The sequence below is a fragment of the Hibiscus syriacus genome, unplaced genomic scaffold, assembly GCF_006381635.1.
Source record: "Hibiscus syriacus cultivar Baekdansim isolate YM2019G1 unplaced genomic scaffold, ASM638163v2 tig00112503_pilon, whole genome shotgun sequence".
Lineage (NCBI taxonomy): Eukaryota > Viridiplantae > Streptophyta > Magnoliopsida > Malvales > Malvaceae > Hibiscus > Hibiscus syriacus.
The window spans coordinates 1,124,252-1,132,002 of NW_024063349.1; the positions used below are offsets into that span (position 1 = coordinate 1,124,252).

The 7,751-nt window shown below is 28.8% G+C and overlaps 1 long non-coding RNA gene across 2 annotated transcripts; it reads left to right on the forward strand.

The window, feature by feature from the left end:
• The first annotated feature begins 3,044 nt into the window (after positions 1-3,044).
• LOC120180878 lies at positions 3,045-5,192 on the forward strand. 2 transcript variants are annotated; one of them, XR_005521714.1, is made up of 3 exons: positions 3,045-3,192; positions 3,525-3,803; positions 4,849-5,192. It is a non-coding gene; the product is annotated as an uncharacterized LOC120180878 (long non-coding RNA). The 2 variants fall into 2 exon arrangements; XR_005521713.1 differs by lacking the exon at positions 4,849-5,192 and having other exon boundaries at positions 3,525-3,834.
• The last annotated feature ends 2,559 nt before the right edge of the window (positions 5,193-7,751 follow it).

Below are 7,751 nucleotides of genomic sequence, written 5' to 3' on the forward strand. Positions count from 1 at the left end.
GGCTAAGTTTTCGATCATTAATTTAAAGTGTCTTATATTTAAATCTTATAATCATCAGAAAATATTTATTTTATGGTGATACTGTTATATAAGTTAAATACAAAATGTGATGAAATTAACTTAATTGACTAGCTTAACTCAATGATTGAGTGTCTTGCGTCTAATGCAAGTATCACCATATAATTGGTGGTACCATTATATAAATAATGTTTTCTTTCATTTTATCCTCATAGGTGATGACATGTGTCACTACCTAATTGGTTGAATAAAATTAATGAAAAATTATTGACGTAGAAAAAAAAAGATGATGTGAAAATTAAAAATACTAAAAATCGACATGTCATGCCACATCAACATTGCCGTTAAGTTTTTAACGACATAATATCAATTGAAACTTAAACTATAAGTTAGGTATATTTTTTTAAAATAAAATAAAATTTAGGTACTAAAACAAAATAAAAGTGATAATTTAGGCGGTAAACATGTTATTTACCCTTTTAATATTTACTTAATAAAGACAAATTAGTTAATGGTGTGTTTCGGTGTGCAATGATGTGGTATTTCACGTTCAATGTAGACTCATCCTTAATGAAAGATATGTATATATTTATTATTTATAATTATAATAATAAAATATCATTTTGTTTTTAAGTTTTCACGACAATAAATGTGTCTAGGCTTTTAGAGTAGATCAAAGCTTGTTGGGAGCTGATTGGGGATGAATTGAATGAATTTAAATTTGGTTTGGTAAAGTTTAAATAGATTATATGTAAAGTACTTGGGGTACTTAAAAATATAATTAATTAACGATGAATTATCAAGTTTGAATTTGTTATCGTTCAAAAATAAACAATCTTGTACGTCAATTGCCCATCTTGTTGAAGTGGCGGTCCTGGTCTTTGGTCTGCTCATTCGGCTGCTTTCAGAATTCGTTAAAGATTTATTGATTTATTTATTTTTAGATTAATGAGCGCCATAAGCTTCATAGGTGATCGTTTTAGTAATGTATTTCAGTATGCGATATTTACTGTAGAATTTTTCAGACAAAATACGATAAATTTTATATTTATTACCGATTACACTTTTATTATTTATATATGTAGTTTTGTTAGATAGTGATTAATGTAGTGTCTCTTTCTTCAAATACTTTTAATAGAACAAAAAAACTACATATAATTGTAGAATTATTGTCAATTAATCAAAATAAACTGTTCTAAGATTATAGAATAATGTTATAAAATAATTGTTGAAAAATATATTGATGATGGTTCGAATATGCTGAGTATTCGAAAAGCTCATCATGTAATTGAAGTCGTCATCAATCCTTTTTTGCTAGATACAACTGAATACTTAAATATAATAGTTTATATCTGTCGAAACCGTTTTTTGCACGGGTTAGGAAAAATTTTGTACGACTTGGGGTTTTTCTTTAAAAAGATTTTGAAATGTTTTGGAGTCGCCATCAACCTTTTTAGGTTAGATAGGTCGAATATCTAAAAATTTTCTTTTAAAATAGTTTTTTTAAGAAAACATCATTTTAAAAGATAAATTAGTCTATGTGTAACCATATATTCATTCTTTTTTGAAATAAAAAAGAGTTTTGTGGATCGATTACGTGTGGGGAAGGATAAACTCTCTCACAACGCCCAAAATTAGTACCCCAATCGATTATAAATTGTCTATAATAGTGAAAATCTAATAATTCAAATATAAATTTAAGTTACTATCCCATTATTCTAAATTCAACCATGCAATTTTTATTTAATGAAAAATTCTTAGGAGAAATAGAAAATATTCCGATATTTCCAATCGAAGAGAAAATAATCCCTAAAATACTTTGGAATGAATATTTCTCTTTCCAACTGAAATAAAATGAATATAATAATTTTTCCTAAGAATTCAAGGTTAAAATAATTTTATTCGACAAAAAAAGAGAAATTAAGCCAATTTATCCAAATTATATACGATTAGAAAAGATAAGGGACATTCAATTATTTAAAAATATCGAGACTTAATCCCTAATAAAATTAAGCGAATTGTCTCGATAAGTTTAAATAAGCGAATATTTCCTTTTCCCTTCAAACTTTATTAATTTTAATGTAATCATTTTTTTGTTTTTCTAATGGATTATTTATTTATTTTAAAACATCGAAAAATGACATCTAATTACTTTAAGACAATAACTTTTTAATATTTTAAAATAAATAAATACCACCCATAATCCAATTATGTAATCGGTTAAGTTATGCACATGAGGGTATTATACCGTGTAATTAGAGGATGACCTAGAGACTATATAAATATACCATAGATACATATACATTAAATGTAATAACATATAAATCTCCTATGAAGGTAAATATAATATAACATAACCCGTAAAAACAAAGTATATATAATTATATACATTACCTATATGGGTAATTATGGTGACGACAAAATAAAAATATACATCAATTACCTTAATAGGTAAATATAATAATATAATATAAAACATAACAACAGAATATATGTATTCTTATAAATTATCATATAGGTAAATAATATAAAGACACAATAGACTATATGAAAGAAAAACACATATATAAATATGAACATATAAGTATATATATAAATTACCTACATAAGTAAATATAACACAATAAAAACATAATATTGCAAAATATATATATCCGTAGATTACCTATATAAGTAAAGATAACATAAAAAAAGAACTAAAATGTAAATAAATAAATCAACATATCCAAAATAAAAATAAAATAAAGTGAAAGAGTGACCAAAATATAAACGAAATGAAATTAATATGCAAACTCGAACTAATAAAACTGGGAGAACTAAATGAAAATTCATGGCAAAAGTGTGGGGAACTAAGTGGTGGTTAAACTAAATGTATTGACCATAACACAAAAGGTACTAAAATAGGGGGCCTAGGCGTGATTTACCCATGCGGTATTTGGAGGGAACATTAACCTCCAAAACTACGTAGTTTTGGTTCTATAATATATATATATATATGCTATTATAAGGTTTTGGCTAAACTTAGCCCTCATTTTCTTTCCAGTGGCCGACCCTCCCCTTGTTTTTCTCTCAACTTTCATTTCCTTTACCTTTAAACCTTTAAAAATAAACGAAAAATACCTTAAATGTTAGATCTACCTCCCCTCGTCGTCGGTGAGAAGTCTTAAAACCGAGGTAAGGTCTTTAATTTTTTTCTTTATTTTCTAGAACTGATCCTTTTCTTTTCCTTTTTTTTTTGGGTTTTTGAAACTAAAAAAGAAAGTTTTTGTTTTTGTTTTTTTAACATGCAAGGCTTTTTTTCAAACTAGAAAAATAAATAAAAATATACCTCCAACAAAAACGTCCTAATCTCGGCTTTTTATTGCTTTCTTGTAGATCTGAAAAAACCTCCTCTATTACAGTTTTTGTTCGGGTTTATATAGCCCGATTTGTACATTTTTTATTAGTTTTTCCTTTTCTTTTTGCTAGTTTTTTCAAAAATAAAATGGTGTTCTGTGTGGATCCAGCTGGAGAAAGCGGTGGTAGTGGCAAAGAGTTGGCTGGTTCGATCTGGACCGTTGGATGGGTCCAGATCGAACGGTCTTCGTGGGGCGTCGGCAGCATCCAAGGGAGAAACGTTGAGGCAGAAGGTTGCCTAGGGTTAGATGAGTCGGGTCGGACTGGCTGGGTCTCGGGTCGAATCCGGGTTGAACCTTGGGCTTGGTACTGCTGTTGGGCTCCGGGTTTGGGTAGATGACCCCTTGTAATTGGGCTCAATTTGGGCTGAAGGGGCTTGGATTTTTAAGGTTTGCGGTTATGAAAAAATGGTGATTGCAATATCTAGCATTAAGATGAGTGTCAGTTCGTGAGTCGGTTAAAAAATTGAAGACCCCACAATACGTAAAATTGATACCTAAAAGAATATTTTTTATCATCTTTTGAAATGAGAATTTAAATAACACTTTGAAAAACATATATTAATGAAATAATAAACATTAGCATAAAAAAATAAAACTAAGAATAAAAATACTTACATCCTAAATATGACACTACAAAAGGGAAAAATGTTAATGAAAAAACAACAATAATAATAAATAACTAAAAAGCAAGTTCTTAAACAGATGAAGATAACAGACATGTTGAGGGACAAATCCAAAAAAAAGTTAAGTGGGTCAAAATATCAAAAAGAAGAAAAAGAAAAAAGAACTTAATTAAAATAAAAACAAAATCGAAAGGACTAGAACATAAATAGCCCCAAAGAGTGCAAAAGGCGCAAGTCATGGGTTACTGGTTGGATCAGGTGTATGTCATGGGCACTCAGCCATCCGAGTCAAGTGTGAGCGCGCAGGTTACATTCCTATTCTAGTCCCTTGGGCTGAGCCTAGTTGGCTGGGATAGATGATGTTGGTTGTGAAGTCACTTTTGGAGTGTTTGTGCTTAGGGATGACCGATGGATAAGGTGGGAGCAATTGGCTCCTATCATATATTTTCTATTAAAAAAAATTCACCCTAAATTTTTATAAATTCATTCTCCTAACAAAAATATTGTGGCTGTCATTATTTGTGCTTGTGGACAAAAGCTTTGGGTTGTATCAAATGGTTTAGGTATAGGGTTGGTTGTGGCTTCGATTAGGCATATGTATGTAATGGCATCAAGGGGTTTAGGGTAACAAAGTCCATAGCCATAGGTGTTTTGTTGAGACTGTTATGGGGATATGGTCAAGAGGCCATAATCCACTCTCTCCCCATTAGTTCTTTTTCTTTTCTCTTTACTTTTTGTGTTGCTTATTGTTTTCTTTTTTTTTCATTTGTTGTAGCTAACCTTCGTTATTTTCTTATTTTTCTTTACAGATTAAATCAAGTTTGAATAACCCAAAATTGGAGCGATTTACATGAGGGAATTAAATCTGTTGAAAGTTTAGGGGATAAAAGTAAGTGTCGTGCAAGCTCTTGAAGAAGGGTTCAAATGGGTTTGATTGGCTTATTTTGTGGGTTGGGTTATTGGATACGTGTCAATGAATAGTACGAATTAGGTGTGCCAATGAATTAATTTGTCACGTGCCACAATAAACTATCAGTGATGATGATAATGACGATGATAGTTCTATTGAAGACCGCCTATTATGAAGAAATTCGAAGCGTAACCGCTGACGACCACATTGCGGAATCAGTTCACATAGAGGTGGTCTGTGAGTGGGAGGATATATATATATATATATATTGCTTTCTTTATAAATATCAATCTCAACATTTCTCATGTAAAAAATTATATTTCTATTGTATATAACACAATCCTTTCAAGTATTTATCAAACAAAAACGTAGATATTAATTACTAGAATAAATATTATTTATTTAAAAATGAATTTCACAAATACATATTATTTAAATAAACTAAAATTATAAAATAAATGAGTCTATTCGATTACGAGAAAAATAAAAATAATACTTAAATATCAATCTATTCAATTAAACTAATAAAAAGTAAATAAATTATTGCAATATAATTTAAATAATATAAATTAATTAAAAAATAAAACTGATTAAAATAATATATATTGATTTTTTTATAGAAGCTGTTAATTTAGAAAATATCCAAATTATAATAAAGGTTTATGACTAAAATCGTAAACTAAACACATAATAAAGATATTTTATTAGAAAAAATTATTCACTTAAGATCATAAGGACTATACAAAAATATTAAAAATCTAATCAAATATACTCGAACAAAAGGTAGATACGAAAATATCTGACTACATCGGTAAACGAACCACAAAAGGGGATAAAACAATTGAAAAATAAGACAAACTACAAATCAGAATCGAGCGACGTGAAAATAATATCCACGAATGCAAATCACATATCCAAATTCAATATGAGGGTCAAAGCAGGGAAGATCATCATGATAACAAATAACATCATCTTGATCAGTCGCATCGAAGTTAAATCCAACCCTAAAAAATAAAAAACAAAAAAAACGACCAACCAACCGAAAACATGTCATAAAGATAAAATTATTAAAAATAAAAACAAGAAAAAATAATAAATAAACACTATAATAAAGTAGATGAAAAATAATAAATACCGATAGTCGACGATCAACATTAAAATTAATGTCGTCGTCGATAACAAAAAAAAAAAAACTAACAACATCTAAAGAAAAAGAAAAAAATAGGACAAACTCCGAAGAGTGTGAGTTTGGTTTAATAATATACATTGATTTAAATAATTTAGACTAATTAAAATAATATATATTTTTAATGAGAGACAATTAGTAATTTGCGCCTCTTCTAAAGAGCCAATAAAAAAACTAATGCTTTGATACGCCTTGTTACATAGAGGAAAGACGTCCAACAAAGAACGCTTTTGGTAAGGTACAACCAACTAGATGTATTTTCGTCCTAAGTGGCAAAAAAATATAATATTTCTAGAATAATATTATTTAAGTGCTAGTTTAAAAATTTTATTTGAACTGAATTTTATTCCAACAAATTTGCCTAGTATTACCCAACATAGAAAACGGATAATATTACTTTGCACAAAGTACTATTTCCTTTTCTAACAAAATACTATAAAGCTTAGTGGAAATTTTATTAAAAAATTATAGCATTTTCTTTGGATGCAAGCATATAAAATTCTAATAGAGTTTGGTTTATATTCAATTAATTTGACAAATAGAAATTATGAACTGAACATCAATCTTCCATAATCCAAAATTTCATGGAAATTTGAGAATGGAAGCAAAAGACTATTGCAAGGAAGCAAACTGGGTGCTGGTTTGAATATAGAGGTGGTGGTGTGAAGGTCTTGTCCACGTCCGTCCGTGTACGCGTATAGCCTGTAATATGTTACAGGGCCTCAAAAAATGGGGACTCATATGAATGTCATTTAGGTCAATTCATATATAACTTTGTGACCTAGTGACATTTTCGTTCGAAGAAAAAATAAATTTTTCGGTTTGAAGGAAAGTGACAGAGAAAGTTACAAATAAATATGTTGACAGTATCTTTAATTATTTTTCATGGTGAACTTTGGTAAAAAGACTTCGTATATCCCTCATAATTTTAAATTTGACAAATTAATCTTTATTATAAAATTTTTAGGGTCTCACATTAGAAAATAACACAAAATCTATATATTTTTAAGACGGGCCTGATCTTAGTGGAGGTCCACGGGGAGTTGGGCTTTTCAGTTGAAAGCCTTTAGCATGGGTCCGGTGTTTGTAGGAAAGATTGAAATCAAACATTGTTTAGAAATTTGATTAAATATTTATCCTTATAACTGTCGAAACAATTTTTTCTTAATGGTGAGAAAAAGTGAGATTTTGATATAACCACATCAATTTTTAATTATCTCTTTTAATTAATTTTTAATTTAAAAACCTATTGTTTCAAAAAAATTTGGATTTCCTTTATGATCGGAAAAAAATACGGTTCAAAGAGTCGCCACCAATCTTTGATTAGGTGTGATTGGGCACCCAAAAATGTTTTGTTATTTTAAATAAAAAATAAAATTGATTTTAATTAAAACAACAAATTAAGGTATGCGTTACAAAAATGAATTCGAGAGTCGATTACGTGTGGGGAAGGATTAGCACCCCCACAACGCCCTAAAACGATACCTAGTCGAGTAATTAACGTCTTTGCAATGAACTTTAGAAATTCGAACTTAATTTGACTATTGATCCCATAAAACAAAGATGTAAATTTAAAAACATTCAAAAGCACTCAAATAAATTAAATTAAAATTACC